The 22,708-nt window shown below is 39.9% G+C and overlaps 1 pseudogene; it reads left to right on the top strand.

Moving 5' to 3' along the window:
* Positions 1-20,133, top strand: part of LOC120596619 (histone deacetylase complex subunit SAP18-like) — a 28,965-nt pseudogene extending 8,832 nt beyond the window's left edge.
* Positions 20,134-22,708: the final 2,575 nt, after the last annotated feature.

The raw sequence follows: 22,708 nt of genomic DNA, 5'->3' as shown, positions 1-22,708 counted from the left end.
TTATTAACATAAAGTACCCGGGCTCCTTCTGGGTAAGAAGGTATTGTAGTACCCCACCCTGCTTACTGAAATTCAAGTTAGGGAAATTCATTAGGAGAATCATGGTGTGATCCAAAGCAAGACCCAGTATTAGCAAAGGGCAACAAGGTCATGATATAAAATTACCCTGAGCTAAAGGGGTAGTTTAGACCTGGTCCAGACAACCCAAAGGTCTTGAGGGTTTGGGAAAGGGCTATAGATTCTCCAACTGTGTCATTCCTCAAATGATTCATGCTTTGGGAATCTATGACTATGACCTCAAAGCTAACATGGGTGGCACCTTGGCAGTGTTTCAGAGAACACCAAAGTCATCTGTCCAATAGCACAAAATAAGTCTTCAAGAGCAATGCTATAATGATGTGAATGCTCGAGGAATGACCACATTCTGGTGCTACCGATGCCTGGCATCTGAAAGCAGAACTAAACTCTATCCCAAGTAAACTGGAGTCTTTCAACAAATAAGGGGAAGGTAGAGGGCATCCTACAGAACATAATTCAAGAGGGAGACACTGGGCTTCACACTAACAAGGTAGTATGGGTGCTCAAGCAATCACATGATAAGCAGAGAACATTTTATATGCAGATAAAGAAGAAAATATATTCAAGTAAGAATACTATCATGAGATGTTGGTATTATGATTTTCTCCTTTACACTTTATTTCTACAGTTATTTAAGAAAGGTAAGCCTAGGGCCCTAGGCTTACCTTTCTTAAATAACTGTAGAAATAAAGTACATTTTGCTACTATATCAAAAATGTTCAAGTTCCTCCTAATGGCAGGAAGTTACTTCCAGAACCAGAGGGTTGGCACTTTGGGGGTACTGGGGAACCCGTCTAGACTGCACTCTCCAGTGCCAAACATTCCAGGATCTGCCTCACTCAAGGCACAGGGCAGAATGGCAGCACCAGGGCTCAGCCATGGGCCCAGTGTGTGGCCTGGGAAGGTGATGAGCTGACACCAGCCTCAGCAGGACAGGAAAGAGAAGCACAATCACAGCTGGGATCACAGACTCCTAGATGCAGGCAACACCATGAAGGTCACCTACCCCAGCTGGTCCCGGCAAGTCCTTGGCATTGTATTAGGTGGCTTACCTTTAATCTTTTTCATAAATTTCTTTAATGTCATATTCTTATAATTAAAAAATAAAAGGTAAAACCAAGATTGGCCAACAGGTAATAGATAAGATTTCCTCTGAGTATTATTTAAAATAAGGACTCCATGGTCAAGATGAGACCCTTGTGCTTTTTGTTGTTGTTGTTGTTGTTGTTGTTAAGTGTCTGAGGGAGAATTTTTTGTTGGTATGAGGTAGGGGCCGGGGTACTTCTCTCCTTACATTAACCTGACCCTAGAGAGATGCATCTTCAACTCCTGAAAGCTGTGAGAAATGCCTGATGCCTGCAGCTCCACCAGCCGTCTGCCCCCCACGCCCACCCCCATGCCAACGACAAGCTCCTGTGTGACAGACAGAGGCAAGGGCAGAAACTACTCAACCACGGACTTTAATAACTCTCTCTCTCTACATGCTAACATGGGATCAATGAGATCTAAATTGAAATGTGTGGTTGAATGGCTTTCTGAAAATGTCCTATGCCTCTAAGTCTTTGCGGAAGTTAAAATCTCCTCCAGGAAAAGTTGTGGGGAGGAGGGGAGGAGTACTCATATGGATGTCTATTGTGTGCCTCACCCTTTTCACAGAGATAACAGAGAAGAGAATGAATTTATATTGCTGATGAAATGGGAAATGGGATTTGGGGAAACACAGTATTCTCCAGGACTCAGCGTCTGAGAGGCGAAGGTGTCTGTATTTCTCCTTTATTAGGAATGGCAACTCCTTGAAGCAGAAGTGAGGAGCAAGGGGTGTGAAGCAAGAATAAGGGAGTGTCATACAAGGGTGAAAAACGTGAAGTGCACCTGACTGCTTGACCTCATGCCACTCCTCTGAGAAGCCATTTCAAATGTGCCTCAGGATTATTTGGTCGGAAGAGAAAGGGATAACAATTTATCCATCAGCTCTCTTCTCAGGTTGAAGGTCCACTCCATTGGGTATCATGCGCCCTGCACTTCCTGTTGTGTATTTGTGTGCACCAAGTAGCTCTCTACGACTTCCTATGCTTCACCATCAACAGAGAAGCCCCAGAACAGAAGGCAAGAGCTCTGAGAAGCAGGCATGAGGCTGGGTGCTATCAGAGAGCACCTGCATGGAGTTGGTGGTGGCCCATGCATAGCTGGTCACCACTGCAGCTGCTGGACCTGGAGAGATGGGCTCACCTTTACCCAGCTAACTCCTACGTATGCTTCAAAAATCAGACCAGATACTCCTCCTCCAAGAAACCTTTGATGAGTCATTCTCCATCGTTCCACTGAATTGATTCACTTAGTAATACATAGACTGACAAGTTATTCCAGCCAGAAAATTCTTAATTTAAAGGCTTTAGAGTCTATAAAATATGTTACTATTTAATAAACCTTAAGTCAACACTCCACATGTTTAACTTAGCACAACACAAATATATACCCGAGATAGCCTCTATAATAATTTTTAAATTCTTGTTCACTGTGGCAGAAATTGGTAGTTATCCCAAAATATTCATTTTCCTTCCTCTATAGTAATATAGTAATACTAGTAGTTTTTATCTGGGCACATACATGGCTTCTTAGAATATGTTTCCCAGGCTCCTTCACAGTTAGTGGCACTGGCTCTGTGGTCAGAATACGTGGGTTCAGATCTTACTTAGTCTAGCACTTATTGGCTATAAGTGAGTTACTTAAGGTCTTACATGAGTTACTAAACCTTTCCACGTCAACCTCCGAAATTTGTCATAAGGGCTAAATGAGATAACCCATGTAAAAATCCTTAACACGGCATTTGACTTGTGGTACAGAACAATCTCAATAAATATTAGCTTAAAAGAATGGTAACAAATCTTCTACTTATGTTCTTTCATTTGTACCATTACTTCAAATAAAGTAATTTGGTAGCCTCCCATCCTCCCCACTCCCCCCCAAAAAAAGAAAAAAGTAGTTAGTATGACTGGAACCCAGAGGACAAAGTGAAGGGTTACCAGCGATGACACCAGAGGGATAGTGTGTGGCCATATCAAAGAGATTGATTTCATCCTGAAGCCTAAGGGATTTTGAGCAGGAACCTGACATGGTCAGATAGATCTCTGCCTCGGATAGCCCAGTGGCAGTAGAGTAACACATGGTCAGAAGGTGTCAGGCTCTTTTTCTAAATGAATCTTGGCTTTGCATAAAGAAAAGCATTATTCCACACTCCACACTCCCTGGACAAATATTGCTTGAAAATTGTAGATGGCGAAAACGAGTGGACTGAATAGTATAAACAGGTTACCTATCTAGTAGCGACCATTCACAACTCCTGACAGGGGCTTACTGCCTTGTCTCTATCTGAAAGGAAAGCTTATTATTTCTTTTGCCATTATTATTCTATAACAACATAAATTCTCACTTTCCGTCTTGCCGAGAAAAAATTTCTACAGTCAGATGACCAAGAATACCATTTCTCACTTGAATGGGGCTAAGCTGTTACACAGGGCTCCCTCATAGACAGGGCTAAATTCACTGAATCTCTTCTTGAAAGGAAACCTAACTTACTTTTTAGTCTGATTTTTCCATGCAAGCATATCAGAAAAATGCTCAGGCCTTTGCCCATTTGTTTATATCCCTCAAAAGACTCGAGTGTATTGAACAGAGCTCTGGGAGCAGAGCACTCCTGTGGGGGGATTTTCTGAAACATCACCTGGTGTTGGACCACCTAGCCCCTGTCGTGTAATGATTTTCCTTTCTTCAGAAATGATGAGTACCAAAAATATTGTGACTCTTTTCCTTAAATAAAAAAATGCCAAAAAAAGTCTGCACACTTTCATGTAAAATATCTGCACAACCGCCCTAAGGGAAATAAATAACATATGCAAATCCTTGCTGGAAGGTTGGGGAAGGGCTTTCTTTCTCAAATAAAATAAAACCACCATGAACAAAAATTTAACGGGATTTTCCCATGGGTAGTGAGTGCACGCAAATTCACCGAAATCTTGAAAGCTTACCAAGAAAAATGACAAAAAGCACTAGAATACCGCCTCTATTTTCTGGAAGGGTAGCCAGTTAAGTCTGCAGAAACTCAGCTACGAAGGCATAGGTGACCTTCGGTCTTTAGATTATACATTTTATAATAGTGGTGATCAGGCACTGAAGAAGAAAATTACATGAAACACACCAGGAAACACACAACCTGGGAATACTCTGCTTCTGAAAAGGGTATGTTCATCCATCATAGGTTCACTTCTAATCTCCCAATCCCCTCCTATTTGAAAGTCTAACTTTTCTTATGGGAATTCACAGTTAAGTCTCTCAATTACTGAAGACCGGGTCTTGTCTCCTCATTAGCAGGGGCAATCTCCTGTTGTGTCACATGCATGGTTAACGTCCCATTATGGCTTCTCCATTACTTAGCTCTAATTATTCTAAATTAGTGTTTTCCCATGGCACACCAAGAAGGGAGGAGCAAAAATCTCTTCGCACTCTCTGAATGTCTCATCTATTCCTCACCCTCAAAACATTCCAGAGACAGGAGGCATAGCTACTCAGGACTCTAATTGCCACTGACAAAACAGCATTGGCAACACGACCTTTCAGAGGTGGGGCACAATGAAAATGAAGCAAATTTGGTTGATTCTAACATCCTTTTGTCATGAGCTCACCAAATCTTTCAATGACTTCTGCACTTAAAAAGCAGAAATTGTTCATTCACAGATTGGGGGAAGCTTCAAGATTATTTTTATCGTTCTTCAATGTCAGCTATAGAACAGGAATATGCTCAGAATATGCATATGTAGATTCATCCCATCTCCAAGTTCTCTCTGTGGAATTCATGATTTATTACACACTGCCACCGTATTGAAGTTAATTATGTACATGTATTATTTCTTCTACTAGATTAGAAAGTCTGGGAGGGCAGAGATAACATCTATTTCCTCTTTTTTGGGGGAAAAAAGCTGGAAAATATAATCATGCATACACAAATTCACACATACACACAAATGTTGTATACCCCACAGTCCAGCACAGTACCTTTTCTATCACACTCTTCAACTATTAAAAACAAAAATTAAAAATGTGTTCAAAGACTTAATGACAAAAATAAAATGTAAAACTGTTAATACAGGTTATTCCCAAAACTGTCAAATATAACTACGTAGAGACTGATGCACCAAAAGGAAATAGAAAACACCAAAGTGTTAACAATACTTATTATGAGTGATAGCATTTGTCTTTATTCATAAAATTTCCAAGTTTTTTTTTACACAATGAACATGTGTTAGTTCATAATCAGGAAAATGTTATTCTAAAATATTTATATAACAAGTGTTGTGTATCTAAATTGTTAAATGGGTCCATGTATAATTTCCAAGATGCTAAAAGCATCTAAGTTTGCAATAAGGGCATAAGAGTTCAAAGAAGAAAAGGGAGAAATCTTATGACAATTCCATGCTGTGTTTCCCTGAGGCTCCAAGATTTGCTGCCTTCTGAACAGGACTGAGTAGACTATGTAAGAAAGACCTCCCACACTCACCTCTATAACCAACACAAAGCCACTGAAGCCCCACACCACAGATGACTGTGGGTTCCTACCAGCAGAGAACTGAAGCTCTGATACTGGGAAGACGGTGCAACTGGAAGAATGTTAGGTGTGGACACCTAGGACCAGGGACCCCACCGGCATCTAGGGGGCTTCCTGTGTAAATGACAGAAAACTCCCCAGCAGATGAGTTACATGAAGGCTTCATTCCTTGCCAAGCTTGAGGAACCTGGGGCTAAACTTTCTCCCCACTCTTGCACTCTGGAACCTTGGTACAGGGCACTAACTGCCACCCTATATTGAGGCCTGGCCAGAGATCACCATAGCAGTAGCCTAAGAAGCAGGATGTCGGAAGATGCTGAGACCCAATGCCTAGCTTTAGATCAATAGTCTTCGTGTGTGTGTGTGTGTGTGTGCGTGTGCGTGTGTGTGTGCGCACGTGCGCGCGTGCGCGCACGCACGTGCACACACGGGCACGGTCTTGCAGATAGCCAGAGACTTTCCCAGAGGTACCAGAGCGAGCATGGATCGCTTTAAGGCACCTGATTTCAAACCCTGTACTTATATGCTCTGCTAAGACTGACCCACCTAGGAAAGGGGGCTGCATTCACAATGGCCCTCTCCTACAAGACCCCTCACCCATCCCAATCTTACGACTGTGTTGCCCCAGGGTATAAAAACCTCTGACGATATTAAAGGGGGTGTCTTCTTTAATGAAGTAATCAGGAACTCATAACCTGTGCAATCTTTCTCTGTCTCATATATCGTTCTATTAAAGGAGATGTTCAACGTCAAAACAGGCCAGCTGGTATTGGGTTCCCTAAATTCAGAACAGAGAAAGCTGATGGGTTTAGAGATTCTGTTAAATATAACTGTAATTTTGAAATGTAACTGAGTATTTTGGCTTGTGTTGGGATGTGGTGAATTAAAATATATAGTAGAGTGTGAGGGGGAATAATAATTTTTATTTAACAAGCCTCTTTCTCTTTCGTTTTAACTTAAAAACATTTTACTTTTTATTATGAAATTTCCAAACATACAAAAATAGAGAGAATAGTGTAATAAACCCTCAAATACCCATCACCCAGCTTCAACAATAATCAGCATGTTGCCAGCTTTGTTTCATCTACTTCCCTACACATACATACACAGACACACACATGCTACTTTGTTAGTGGGGAGTAATACTTCAAAGCAAATGCCACACCTTATATATCATCTTACCTATGACTATTTCTGCACGTAGCTCAACAGATACATCTTTCTATACCTTTCTATAAATATAACCACAATGCCATTATCAACCTAACAAATAATGATTCCTTTATGTCACCAAATACCCAAGCTATATCTAAATTTTCCTAATTTTCTCAAAAATACCTTTTTTTTCAGTCAATTTGTTGGAATTAGAATCCAAACAAGGTCCTATGCAGTAAATCTATTTTTAACCCATAATAGTTTCTCTTTCCTGTTTTTTATCCCTGCCACTTATTTATTAAGTGGACTATTTGTCCTATATAATTCCTTTCATTTTTATAGCTATATAGTATTCCATTGCAAGTGTATACCACAGTTATTCAACTAGCCTTTTATTTATTGACATTTGCATTCTTTCCATTTGCACTTATAGTTTAGTGCTGTAACAAAAAGTGTGTGTGTGTATATGTGTGTGTAACTTCATATTTTTGCAGGTGAATCTTTAAAATGGATTTCTAGAAGTAGGATTGCTGAGATAGTAGGTAAATGCCTATGGGCTATTGCTAGATTTTGTCAAATCACTTTATAGGAATATACATTTTATATTCCCACCAATAATGTAAGAGTTTGTTTCCCCAGAGTCCTGTCAACCGAATTGTCAAACATTTGATTTTTTTTTTGCCAGTTTTACACTTCAAAAGAGTGGTTATTATTATTTTTTCTTGTCTTGAGTTTTGTTTTCACTAACGCTTGGAGTAGCTGTCCTCTTAATTCGTCACTGCCACTTTGAAGTCAGTGTTCCTCCCTTCTCCTTAAATCCCCAGCTCTGAATCTTGCACATCCATCCCCACCACCTACTAACCCACTGCACACCCAGGCCTCTCCCTCTTACTTCTCCATGAGTTTCACTTAGTTTTACCTTGCATTTCCTTTATTTTGAATGAAGCTAAATATTTTCCCTTGTGATTATAATTTGCAATTCTTTTTCTGTGTACCATTTGTTCATATTGCTTGTCCATTTCTTTTTTTATCAGCCTATCTATTTTCAATTTTCAAACGATGAATCATCTGAGGGGGAATTTCACGAGGGCAAAACTAAGAGAGCATCGATTAGAAATTCTGAATGTTTAAAATAACTTATTTCCCTGTATTTAAACACAAGCAAATATTTTCTGCTATTCTCAATACTCATGCCTAGAACTTGTCATTATTTGGAAAGAAAAGCAACTTTGAGCAGACAAACCAGTAGAAGGTAGTGATGCAGATTCTTTTAAATGCAACAAGAACAGTTTCAAGATTGGTCAGATTTACAAGACACACTGGAACTAACCTATGATAACATTTTCTTAGGTTCAGTGTATATTGTTACTAATCCAGCTAAAACATATTTTATTATATATCATGAAACATTTATTTTAATTACAGTAAAATCTCACTAATTTCATTTTATAAAATGTCAAATATTTTAAATCTCCTATTAATAAAAAATAAAAATTATATGCTAGCTGTTGGGACAATTCATTTTTTAACAGTATTTACCTTTCTCTTTTATATAATAAATTGGGAAAGTTTGATTATTGTGTCTAAAAATTATTACAGTTATTTCTGATTATTATGCTAAATTCTAATGTAATTATTCTCTGAGACAGAACACCAGGGTTCCTCTCACATTCAATTACAAGAGGAACACCATGACTTTATCAAACAACTGGCTTCAATAATAAAATAACTTACTATGCAAGCCACAAATTGCATTGCATTGTTACAAATATTTTGAAATAGCTATTGATTTAATTTATTTTTATAACTTACTATTCGATCAGGGTTCTATCAAAGAAGCAGAATCACATAGATGGGGTTTGTTATAGGAACTGGACCTCATGCAATTGTCAGAAGCTGGTTAAGTACTCGTTGTAAGTATATCAGAGTTCTCCAGAGAAATAGAACCAATAGGCTACAGATATAGGATTAGATGATATAGATATATAGAGGCAGAGGCAGAGGCAGAGGCAGAGGCAGGGGCAGAGGTAGAAAACTACTCACAAAGTTATGGAGGCTGAGAAGTCAGTCCCACGACTATCATCTGCAAGCTGGAGGACCAGGAAAGCCAGTGGTATACTTCAGTCTGAGTCTGAATCCGGGGTTAATGGTGTTAAGTTCTGATCTAAGTCTGGAAGCCTGAGAACCAGGAGTACTAAATTTCAAGGGTAGAAGTTAAATGTCTCAGCTCAAACAAAGAGAGAGGAAATTTTCCCTTCCTCTACCACTCTGTTCTATTTGGGCCATCGATGTTTTGGATCATGCTAGGGATCATGCCCACCCACATTGGAGAGAGCCATCTGCTTTACTTGGATCACTAATTCAAATGCTAATCTCTTCATAGACACCCTCACAGACACACCCAGAAATAATGTTTCCTAACTGTCTGGGCATCACCTAGCCCAGTCAAATTGACACATAAAATGAACCATCCGCACAAAGGAGAAATGAATTTCCACTTGAGTGCTCAGTTAACACTTCTTGAATGTTTGTTTTTCTGGAGCGAACCTCAACTGATGCAATCAAGAAAGGAAGATGGATGTAAAGTGAGGGAGAGGAAGAACAAGCTGGAGCCCACAAAGGCAGACTGAAACCTACATCAGTTCTTGTTGCCTCTGATTTTAAAGGTGTCTTACAGAAGCCAGGGCCTTTCATCATGTAGCCAAACACACATCCTTGCCCAGGAGTCAGAAAAGCTAAAGGAGACCCAGCTGCTTCCCTTCTGCCAACAAGGTGAACCAGCAGATAAATAACAACGTGTGGGCTACAAGATGACGGCCGCTTCACTTCCATCCTCTAAATCTCCCAAGAATCTCCTCTGTGGTGCACCCTAATGGGAAACATACAGGAAAGGGAATTGTACGTAATGTATTTCAGCCTAGCCAATTTGACACATTTCAAAGCTGCAGCAGTATACCCCTCATCAACTTGGCACTCGGACACATGCCCTTAAACTATACTTAATCTCCAAATAAAGACAAAAGCAAGGTCACACTTTTGCCTGACAGGATACAACTATCTCACACACAACCAAAAACACAATAAACCTTTCCCAAAGAGGGGATGTAAAGTCTCTTTTTTGTCCTTAGGTGATATTCATTCTTCTTCTAGCTGATTCACACTCCTCTTTTGTTATCCTGTAACATACACACTGAGATATAAAGTTAAATACTATTAACACATTTTATGTTAGATGATAAAAGGATAAGAAGGGAGGAAAAACAAATATTTGGTTGATCTATATCAAATAAGAGAGAAATACCAGAAGTATTACATTTTTGCAATACTGGGCGTGTGCTTATAGTTCTTACCTTTCATGTCCCAAATGCCCTCAGCAGACACCTCAGCTAATCATGGTCCCTTGCCAGGTGAAGAGGATAAATCAATTCTATTAGGTCCACGTGATTTAAACAATAATCTCACTGCTTTCATGATCTATCTTACAAGTTATTTCTCAGCAGTTGTCATAACATCCCTTGAAATGTGCAAAATTCAAAGAATTGAATGCCATCGCTGTATTAAGATTCCTTCCACTCCCATCTACTTCCATACAGGATCGGTTTTATTGCGCTTCACAGATGTTGCATGTTTTATAAACTGAAAGCAAGGCCTTCCACCAGCAAAAGGATTACAACTCTCTTTATTGCTATAATCACTTAATTGTGATAGTCTGGAACCAAACTTGCATTATTTTCAAGGTATGCCTATGCACAAATAAATGTTCTCGTTTCTCATATCGATAAAAATAAAATTGGGAAAGTACTTGATGCTAAACCTTGTTTCATTCTAAAAATAAACAATATTCATCCAGATACGTGAATTAATTTTAAAAATCATATTGTTTATTTCAAATATGTTTAATTTTTCTTTAGTACATGTTTATCAAAATGTATAATACATTTATATTATTTTGATCAACTGTATTCAAGAAAATAACAGTAATGATATCCCAATCTATATATTTTTAACATTTAAGAGCCTTAAGGTAACAGGAAATAAAATGAATTATAAAACTTTTATTTACATGCATATAGTCGTTGCAGAATATACAATAGGGCAACCAATAAAAGACTTTGAAGCATAAAAATATGTTAGAATAAAATTTTGTAGAGTAAGTGGAATGGAGATGCAAGTTCAAGGAGAAAAAATAAATAAAATTTCCTATTTTAAATATCACAGAAGAGCTTTTACAAGGAAGAAAAGCTTGTTCGTGTGTTTTTAAAATAACGGTAGCATTGCAGGATTTAGATTCCATTGGATATAATTAAAAGATCAATACATCAATTTTAATTAAAAAGAATAATTACTATGTGCCAGAGATTATATCCTTTGCTATTATATAAATCCGTAATGACAAATTTTAGATATCAGCTACAGAATGTTCACAGTTTTTCAAAAATGTTTATTTGGATGTATCTAAGCAAAATTAACAACAATATCAGCCACACTTTCTGAGCCATTACTGCTTAGCAGATACTATATTAACCTTCCTCATAATTTAATAGTGTGGTGACAACCATATGAAGTATGTATTATTATCTTTATTCTATAGAAGAGGAAACTAAGGTGTGAGAGGTATCATGTCACCTGCAGTTTGTTTTAAAAGATTTCAATATAAAAAGTGTGCTATAAATGCGTGAATTAGTTTAGCATACGCCGTTGTGACAGTCATGCCCTAATCAGGCATATGCTCTCCAGGGGTGGTTTGCTGGCATTTAATCAAAAGGCTCCACTCCAGAAGGGGCTACTACAAGCTCCTTAGCTATTTTTATCTCTAGCCAACACTTGAAGTTTTTCACTAGTATAATGGATATTAAAAATGAGTTTCCATTGGTAAAATTAATAGTTTGCTCAATATATATGGATGACTAAAATAATTTTAAAAACCCACTTGCATGAATGGCACATAAGAAACTTAACCCTTCTCAATGACCCTCGTAGCTAATCAAGCTTGTAAAAGGTCCTGTGGCCACCCGCTAATTCCAGAAGATCCTTGGTTACCTGACTCTGCCACTAGAATATAGTGACGTTTGTCTCAGATGCAACTTTTATGCAAGGAGCACACCATGAGGAATCAAGAGAGCTGGGATTCCATTAAGCTTACTGAACAGAGAGTATGCATAATTTGTCTATGTGTAGTAGCATTCAGCCTGAGACTCTTTTCCTTGAAACTCAGCAGTGAGGTTGCAGCAGTTCACGTAATATGGTCCCCACTACCCCAAATATCAGCGCTCCCAGAAAAGTCTGTGTTTTGTCTACCTGGGATAGGAGTGTTGGCATAAAAGGTCAAAGAGCTGATGGTGATAAACTAGGATTGGAACCTGAGTCATCTGCTCCTAAAACCCACCCTCCTAACTGTTCTGCTCCTCAGATTCCCAAGGAATTTACAGAAGGCTAGGATTTGGGGTTGCAGAAATGGAATAATGGGTCTGGGAGCAAGCTGGGTGATAATCTTCAAACGTCTCCTTCCAGGCAAGTGTGAGGCTCAGTTGAGTTTCACTCCAGGAAAACAAACATTCAAGAGGTGTTAACTGAGCACTCAAGTGGAAATTCTTTTCTCTAATTCGCCAGGAGTGGTCCTCCGCACTATTTAACTACACAGATAACCACTCATAACTATGGGAAGTGTGGCTCTAGAGGGAAAGATGCTGATTCTTGAGGTGCTGCAAGAGGCAATCAAGCAAAGGTAGCTGGTGTGACTCTTTTTAAGGTTCTTTTCTCATCTGAGTCCCAGCCCTGACATGAAGAAATATAACCAATTTATTAAAGAGTCTATCTTGCTAGTAACACAAATGTGAAATAGTTATGGAGTATTTTTTTTTTATTACTGAACCCCAACTGTCAAATATTGACTCTTCTTTTTCCACTAGGTAACGTGACATTTTGGGCAGATCTAGCTGTCTAGTTATCAACAGTTAGTAAAAAGTCCAGGCAGTTTATACCTCCCCATCTTATGTTTGATGCAAAGCATTCTCCTTCCAAATAACCAACCAGGCTATGTCTGTGGGGGCCGTTGTGGGGACAGGTGGTTGTCTACTCTCTCTCCTGCTCCCGTGAAGTCCCCTAATGGGAGATCCGGCTCTTGGCCCACTTTATCCAAGCCCTCAGCTCCTGCTCCTGGTAGTTCTAGCCAGAGCTGCTTGCTTCTGGGGTCCCCTTCACCCACTGGGCAGCTCTCTAGACCCCTTGGGAACTCACACTTGTCTAACCAGTCAGTGATATCTGCCCTATGGCCATCCCCCCTCAATTCTACCACTCCTCTCCATTTCTCTTTTGCCCTGCTCAGGTAGGTAGAGGGCAGTTCAACAAGTCCAGTGCTGGGCAATGTCTAATCAAGGAACTATGACTGTGATTGGCTGAATAATGGCCTCCCCAAGATGTCCATGTCCTAACCTATGGAACTTGTAAATATTTTGTTTTGCATGATAAAAGAGACTTTGCAACTGTAGTTAACTTAAGGATCTTGAGACAGGGAGAGTATCTTGGATTACCCAGGTGGGCCAAATTTAATCACAGTGGTCCTAGTAAGAGGGAGGATGGTCAAAGTTAGGAGAAGGCCATGTGATGATGGAACCAGGGTGAGAGAAAGAATGGAGCTCTGCCAACAACTTGACTTTAGTTCACTGGGATTGATTTCAGACTTCCAAAACTGTAAAATAATAAACTTGTATTGTTTTAAGCTACTAAGTGTGTAGTAGTTTGTTATAGCAGTAATAGAAAACTGATACAATAACCACTCGCCCTTCCTTCAGGACCCCCATCTTTACAATCGGACCCCCTTGAGATCCCCTCCCTTGGCTTCAGAGTTGCATAGGAATAGCCACAACACCCTCTCACCTCCATAAACTGATGGCTCACAGCTCCAACACTTCACTTTATTCACTGGCCCCTCACCTCCCACCTTAACTCCTACCCCTAGCCAGATGTCTTCAGTCTATATACATGGGGTTGAGAACCGGGGTGATGGCTGGGGTCAGCAGGTGATTGGCTCCAATTTTTAGGGGCTCCTTGGCATCTTTCTCTATAAGAATGTGGGGAATATACGCCTCCTTTGCCTTCAGCTTTGGCCCTGGCCACTAATTCCCAGGCCAAGGAAAAGTCTCATTCTATCTTGTTATTTTGGAGGCCTAATCCCAAAGCAGGAGAGAACTTTCCTCTGAGAAATATGTTGTTCTACAAGGTTAGATCCCACTCCCCTCATTCCATATCTGGGTGCCCCAATGGAAATTTAGGATTCTTCATTTTGAGAAACGTTAAAGCACCTGTTATAATGCAACACGTTAACTCATCCTATATAATTAGATTCCAAAGGATCAACAATAAGGCCTTAGGTAGCGGTGCGGGGCGGGGGATGTGATTGGTTTTTGTTCTTCTGTTACCTTGCTTTACCTCAGTCCAGCCCACAGCAATTAAATCCAGCAATTAGAACTAAGATCACCCAAAGTTATGCAATGCATGTGATTGAAGAAATTCATTCTACCACTAAAGAGGTTTCCTAGAGCTTGCCCCTCACCCTCTACCCTTTGCTGATTGGTGTATCACTTAGGATGTATTCAACTGCAAATAAAAAAACTGCCAAGCAGTAATATCCCATCAATAAGGAACTGGTTAAGTAAATTGAGGTATATCCACTGCTATGTTCTAAATATGGCCCACCAAAATTCATATGTTGAAATCCTAATGATACCAGAGGGGAGGGGGAAGGGGAGAGGTAGATGGGGTAAAGGGGGTCAAATATGTGGTGACAGAAAGAAATCTAACTATGGTAGGTGAACACACAGTGTAATATATATGTGCCTTACTGTTAAAGTGTACACATTGAACTTATTAGAGTTCAAGAACCAATGTTCATAAAAAATTAAAAATATATGTTGTTGTTGTTATGTTGTTGAAAGAAAGAAAGAAAGAAAAGAAAGAAAGAAAGAAAGAAAGAAAGAAAGTTGTTATTGTTATATAGAAAGAAGAAAGAAAGAGAATAGGCCGAAGGAAGGAAGGAAGGAAGGAAGGAAGGATGTGAAGGAAGGAGAAGGAAGGAATGAAATAGCGAAGGAAGGAAGGAAGGAAGGAAGGAAGGGAGGGAGGGAAGGGAAGGAAAAAGAAATCCTGATGACCAGTGTGATGGCAATAGGAGGTGGGGCTTTGGGAGATGTTAAGTCATAAGGGAGGAGCCCTCATTAATTCATAAGTGCCCTTATAAAAAGAGCCCAGAGAGCTCCCTCCCCCTCTACCACGTGGGGATACAAGGAGAGATCTGTGACATAAAAGTAGGTCCTCACCCAACCATGCTGGCACCCTGATCTCAGACTTCCAGCCTCCAGAACTGTGAGAAGTAAATTTTTGTTGTTTGTAAGCTATTCAGTTTGTGGTATTTTGGAATAGCTACCCAAATAGACCAAGACATCCACATAATGAAAAATTACAAAGCTGATTTAAAAAAAATGAAATTGCTACATACTGATATGGAAGCATCTCTGGGACATAACGATGAGAAAAGTCAGTCCTAGAACAGTGTACATAATGCTGCCATTTGTGTAATAAAGGGGAAAGGTGCATATTTGCTAATATTTGCCTGAAAAACACGAAAAGACTACCAAAGCAGTTGCCTGACAAAGAGGAGGGGACAGTAAAGACAGAATGGCTGAGGACAGATGTAAGAATGAGACTTCTCAGTGTGTAATCTCAGACTGTTTTCATTCTAAACCAGATGAATGCATTATCTATCAATTTTTTTATCTTAAAAAAATTTGATTATGATGTCACTATTTGGAAAATCTGTGAAGAGTATATGGGACATTTTGTACTATTTTTTGTAAGATTTTTGTAAGTGAAATTATTTCAAAAGGAAAAGTTTTTAAATCTTAGAGATAGCATGAGAAGGATAACAAATAAAAGACCTAAAAAATAACATCAATGTGAAACTTTCAACTGCTGAGAGAAGAAACAAACAAAAAGGGGGAGAAGGGCACTAGAAAGCCAAGTGACTGAGAGGACTAACAAAGGGAAGGACTAACAAAGAAGGAAAACTGGTATTCTAGACCCCTTTTCAAGGGTTCCATTCACATCTTCCCAGATTTTTACAAAGAAAAGGAGACTCCACTCCTGTAAGTGAATCACTGGTTCTTCACAGTGCTGGAAGACAAACTTCTCTTCAAGCTTTGCTTTTGCGTTTTCCTCCCTCTCTCTGCTCCCTGGGCAAGGGGCAAGGGGCAAGGGGCAAGGGGCACCCTTTGAAAAGGTAAGGCCAGAGCATTTGCGACAAGATTTGATTTGTGCCTAAACTGGAAGCACTTAACACAGGCTGCAGTGGCTGGCAGTACTCACACACTTCCCTTAGCAGGAAGAATCATGCAAATTAAATCCTCACACTGTAGGTCAATGAAAATAAAAGACTTTACTGCAGGTAATGTGTTTACCATAAACCCCAGTTCCTGGACACTAGAGACCTCAGAGCCTGACTATAGCAGCACAGAAAAACCCCTGGAGGTTCATCCAGAGAATCCTGCAGTGTAGCTCTTCCAAGGTAGGGCCAATCTCAACAAATTCTGTGTGTACAGAGATTATACCCCAGATCTTAATGTAAGAGAGTCTAAGGGCGTCCCCAGAAATGTGACTGAGAATAGTGCCAGCATCCAGAGAGTAGGGACCAAAGGTAAAAAAAGAGTTCACTACACTGACACCTTGTATTCAGATCTATTTCTCTAGCCCTAACTCTCAAAGCGATCATCCAGATTTAATTTGCACTCATTTTCTTCCAAAGTAAATCTGATAAAGTTGTATTTTTTCTTCAATAATGGGGCAGCAAAGGTGGATTCTATGCCACCTCCTAAGTTCTATACGACATAGTAATGACTTCTATTTGTATAATAATACTATGTTGTACTGCTATTTATTGATCGCTTACTAAGTGCTTTGCATACTCGATCTTATTTAATCTTCATAACAACCTTACAAAGTATTTTTATCCCCAAAGCAAAGAAGAAAAAGATGAGGTTTAAAGTGTTTAAGTCATTGCCCAAAACTACTCAGCCACAGTATTTCATCAAATCTAAGATGCTGCTATTATTTTAAAAACCATTACTAAAGAAAAAAATCCTGCCAATTAAATTAGATGTGCCATCTATTATAACATGCTTCCCAAGTCAGAGGTGTTCAATGTGACAAGATATGCGTCTAGAGCCTGCATGCAGTAGTGAACGGAAGAACCGCTCTGCAGCTCGGCTGTTTACCGAGCATTTTTACAGTCATTATTAAATATCTCCCTCAGAACAACTCTGAAAAAAGCAAAGATAATTATCACCGTTTTCAGATGAGGAAATAGGTTCAGAGTAGGTGAGCAATCTGCCCAAAGTCACACAGCTTGCAGTTATAACTCAGATACAAAATTCCTATCTCCTATTTTAGTATCTCAGTGGCTTATATCATGCAGCCTCTACTCACCTCAAGAAGTGCCTTAAATATTAGTTATGTATCAGTGAAATTATCTGAACAAAGATAGAGGATGGACAAGAGAAGATCTCTTATACTCAGGCCACATTATCTTGCTGACTGACTTCTTTGTAAGTGAAATGCTGCCTTTTATCCAATTTAATTCCTGGAACACTTATTGAGTGTATGCTATGGGCCAGCAAACACTGCACCAGACAGGACATCAGAGCTATTTTAGTTCACAAATCTTACTATGAAAACTTTTAAACATAGAGAAAAACTGAAAGAATAATACAGTAAACTCTCATATATTCTCCATCTACATCACACAATTATTAACCTTTTGCCACGTTTGCTTTCTCCATATGTATATTTTATAAACTAAGTATAAATTGCAGACATTATGATACTTCACCTTAAATATTTCAACATGTATCTTCTAAGAACAAGATGTTTTCTACATAATCATAATACCCTCATAATTGTGATGGTCAGTTTCATGTGTCAACTTGGCTAGGCTACAGTCCCCAGTTATTCAATCAAACTCTAATCTAAGTATACTGCGAAGATAATTTGTAAATATGATTTAAACCTGCAGTCAGCTGATCTTAACTAAGGGAGATCATCCCAAAGAATCTGGTGGGCTCGATTCAATCTGTTGAAAGGTGTTAAGGCAGAGCTAAGGAAGGATGTGGTTCCATAGCGTAGCGGTTAGTACATCTGCTTTACATGCAGAAAGTGCTGGGTTCCTGCCCCAGTGGAGCCACAGTCCATGGTCTACAGCCATACCACCCTGAACAAGCCCGATGTCTGATCTCGGAAGCTAAGCAGGGTCCAGCCTGGTTAGTATTTGGATGGGAGACCACCTAGGAAGACCAGGTGCCATAGGCATAAAACAAACAAACAAATGGAGCTAAGGCTTCCTGGAAGGAAAAATTCCACCTGCAGACATGAACCTCACTCTGTACCCGAGAGTTCCAGTCTGTCCTTGCCGATGGCCTGTCTTACAGATTTCAAACTTGTTTTCTTAGTCTGTTTGGGCTGCTGTAAACAAAAATACCATAGATTTCATGGCTTAAACAACGAACATTTATTTCTCACAGCTCTGGAGGCTGGGAAGTCCAAGATCAAGACGCCAGTAGACTTGATGTCTAGTGAGAGCCCGAGTCCTGGTTCATAGACAGCTGTCTTCTTGCTGAGTCCTCACATGGCAGAAGAGACAAGGAAGCTCCCTGCGGTCTCTTTTATAAGGACTCTCATCCCATTCATGAGAGCTTTACTGCCATGATCTAATCACCTCCCAAAAGCCCCACCTGCAAATACCACCACCTTGGGGTTTCAACATATGCATTTTGGGGGGACATAAACATTCAGTATATAGCATTTGCCTAGCTAGCCTCCACAATCACATAAACCATGCCATAAGGTCTGTGTGTGTGTGTCTGTGTGTGTGTCTGTGTGTGTGTGTGTGTGTGTATATATATATATATATATAAATCTCCTATCATTCTGTCTCTATATCTCCTACTCTTCTGCCTCTCTGATTAACCTTAACTGATACACCTATGAAAATTAACACTATGCTCATAATTTCATCTTTTATTAATGATTCTTAACCTGAGGTTACAGGATATGCTACAAGCATCAGGGAAGAGCCTGAAACTCTAGGCAGCATTTGGAATGTTTGTACATTTTGTGAACTTTTCTAAGGAAAGGCAAACTTTCATCAAATCCTTAAAAAGTACATTACCCCCCAAATTACCAAAACCCACTGCATAAAACACATCTTTCTAGTTCTGTAAACCTGATAGCAGTTACAACAGATGGAACGGAGGCTGACTAGCTTTAAGTGAGACCCAAGAAAATCACTAAGAGAGAAATCTGACTGGGAGTAACAGCCAGCAACCCAGTGGTGGTTCTAGAGTTTCAGTCTCTGTAGTTCACAGTGGCCCAAGGTATTTAGGCTGTGTTTCAAACCTCTTAAAGACAAGGAGGCAGGGGTTCTGTGGAAGTTTCATTGTTAGTGGCTCCAAGCACAGAATAATTGAAATTTAGCCATCCTTATGGAGACAAAGAAGCACAGTAAGGTTTTGCATTTAATTTTGATGATTTTTTAAATAAATATTGGGGGGTGTGCTGAATTATAAGCTAGTGCTTTGCCTAACATTCCTTCTTGCCAAAATAAAAAAGTAGAAGATAGCAAAAATGTCTATTATCAATGGTGGGGAAAAGGGGAACAGTTGTTGACTGAACAAGTTGGAAGGTGCTGATTAATGTCAGTCAATATTATAGAGAGAGGGAAATCTTTTAAAAGTTTTTACAGCTTTGTTCTCATGTTCAATGCAGTGGTCGGTGGTCGGAGGTTGGAGGTCAGAAGTCAGAGCAAGCCTCAGAGTCGCACGTTTCCCAGGAGGAAAGAAATTAAGGAGCCAGAGAAGTTCATCAAGCAGGAGGAGATGCGCCCGCGTCTGCCGCACACCCTGACCAACAACGGCCGCCGCCACTGCTGCGTGGCCGAGTTCTCCCAAGGGCGGGAACGTGCTGTCCGGCGAGCTCTACACCGGATGGATGCAGCCTTGAAGGAACAGACTAAGTAAAAGAACTCTACCCACAAGCTAGAAAAAAGTGCACACTTCCGTTTCGCAGTTGTTTTTACAGATATTAAAAAACCTGGCTAATCGGAGTAAAAGAGATTGGCAGCACCATGTCTGAGAGAAAGAGGACTGACGATTTCATGACCCTGCTGTCGCAAAAGTTCCAGACTGGAGATTATTTGGACATAGGGATCACCCCTCTGAATTGAGCACTCTCCTTCGGGGACCATGAGGCCATATTAAATTTTATTGACTACTCTTTTTTAAAAAGTTTTTTCAACAAAGTAGCACATTCCCAAAGAAGAATTCCCACCGCCCCTCCCCCCAACTTTTAGTCCCTAAAAGAGATCAGCTTCTTACATACAGGCATGTCTCCTATTTACAAAGTCTAACATGCATGTATCAGGTAGCCGCTGCCCAGGACAAGGCAGAAAAGGACAGAGCAGAATTACCCTATGAATAAATACTCTTCTCTGAGCAGGGAGGGGCTAAGTGTCTCTCTCTCTCTGTTGGCTTCTTCAGACCCTTAGCTCATCCATGTCTATATAGGAAACAGCTGGCAGCTCCAGGTACATTGCTCAGTGGGGCCTGGAGGACCAAAAAGCTAATGTCAGATATTGCTGGAATGTGTCCTGAGCACAATTGTAAATGTTTTCTCCCAGATGTATTCTCACCCCAATGAGCTGGCCAGTTCCATAACCCCAGCTTCTTCCTTTTGTTTCCTTCCTTATGACTTGAGTTCCCACCTGTGATTGCAACCTTCTTCCAAATACCTAAGTTAATTCCACATAAAGGAGCAGTATGATGCTTGATCTGAGAAAGAAACTCCATTCCAGAATTTCACGTGCATTTATGCCAATATTCACTATTGTGGCTGTGGAGGAGTTAACGAGTTTCCTGAATTCTCAGATCAAAGTTTTAATGGGGCTGATGGAGAAAATATTAAGACTGCCAAATGAAATTCAAAGATCCTTCAGGGTCAAGACACCATATGCTACCCACACCTTCCTACTTGCTACTGAGTAAGCCAAGAGAGTTGAAACTTCACAATAAAAAAGAAGTAAAAAAGAGAAATTTAAAAGATGGTTAAAAATCATAAAAAGAAAAAAATACCATAGTAAAATGGAGGGGGGGGAAACAAAAAAAAAGTGATGAGAGACAATGAAATGAAATAAATGTAAGCTTAAAAAAATGTCAGAGTGAGCTAAAAGAAGATTGCATAAAATAAGAAAAATGTAGAGAAGGGAAAACATAACTTTTTCCCCTCTATCTTCCTAGGTTCTTTGGCTAGGTCCTACAAATAAGTCTGACAAAAGATGGGTTAACAAGACAAAAACAGAGAAATTTACGAACATGTGCGTTGCATGTACACATGGGAGCACTCAGTGGTGAGTAACTCAAACAGTAGTTGGAACAGCATCCCAACAAAAGAACAATAAATTTTTAGAGAGGTGACAAGACAGAAAAAAAGGACTTTGAGTTTCCAGGGTGGCAAATTGTGGAAAGGTAAATGTATGGGGAAATTAATGTAAGATAAGGGCTAGTTAGTAAAGTTTGTTATATGGATTCCTCTGCTGTAATCTCTGGGCTCTTACGGGTCTAGAGTTGTCTCTGGTGATTAACTTCTGTTTTTCCTGGTAGAGACAGGAAGGGGAACACCTTTACAAATTTATGTCCTGCTTTTAGGCAAATAGGAACAGGGCAGATCTTTTTTTGTATCTACTTCTCCTCAATTGCCTTGAGCTCAGAATAATCCCTATATCAAAGTGGCATATTTTGGGGTGGCATATTCTGGTACCTCTCAAATGCAAATCATGATTATTAAGACACAAACAGAATAAGAGGATTCAAATATGTAAAAGGCAACACCATCAAATAAAGTGTAACCTGAATAAAACTGGGCCTCGACATTTCAGCCTGAGGGAGGAACGGCATGGAGTTGCATCCAGAAGAAATCTAAGTTTGCTTCTAGATGGAACAAGAGAAAAATAGAAATCATTGCTGCAGATCTTGTGAGGAAGCAAGATAAGGAGAATGTTAGTGCACAGGACTAGTCTGTAAAAGCTGTCTTTTGATGTATCTCCTTGCCAAAATGCACACCTGCGAGCGGCTGTTAGGTATTTCCTCACTGTCTTCCAGGTGGTTCCCACCACACTGAGCTGCTCTCTGTTTCCTCCTTCTCTGAGGTACACTGCTTATGCACTGCCTTTTTCCAAAAGCCATATAGCTTGATAAGTGACCACTCTCCCCCGGAACCTGCCATATGTCTCCTGATCATTGTTTTGTAATGGAGCAACACTCCCCCAATCTAGAATTCTAATAAATTATATTCCCTTTTTAAAATGTAAATAATGCCACAAAAACATAAAATATTTAAGAGGATGGGAGTAGAAAAATCATCCCTAAAAATATTTTAAACTAAAATGGCAGAGCAGTGCAGTTTCTAGTTTTAACACTAACAGTCTAGGTCCTGGTACCTCTTTGGCTGACTACTTACAGGCTGTGCCAAGCTCAGGCTTATGAAAATATGAAGATAGACAAGTAAGGGGGGACTGAGAGTTGTACTTTGTCATTATCTCGATTTGAACTGACAAGGCAGAGCAACTACTTAAAAAGAAAAAAAAGACGATGTATATCTACGCTAATATGCCAAATCGAGTCCATTCCCTGTGTCAGCTACAATCAACCAGTCGTGGCTGCCTGGAGTGCTGTGTTGAACATCGTGAGGCTACATGTGAATTCAGCAAAAAGAAGTGCCAGGATCAATTAGCAATGCCAGTCGCAGATGGAGGAATGGGGAGAAGCACTGGGCATGTCG

This window comes from Pteropus medius, unplaced genomic scaffold, assembly GCF_902729225.1.
Source record: "Pteropus medius unplaced genomic scaffold, Ma_sr-lr_union100, whole genome shotgun sequence".
NCBI classification, from domain to species: Eukaryota; Metazoa; Chordata; class Mammalia; order Chiroptera; family Pteropodidae; genus Pteropus; species Pteropus medius.
This window is presented reverse-complemented; position numbering and strand designations above follow the sequence as displayed.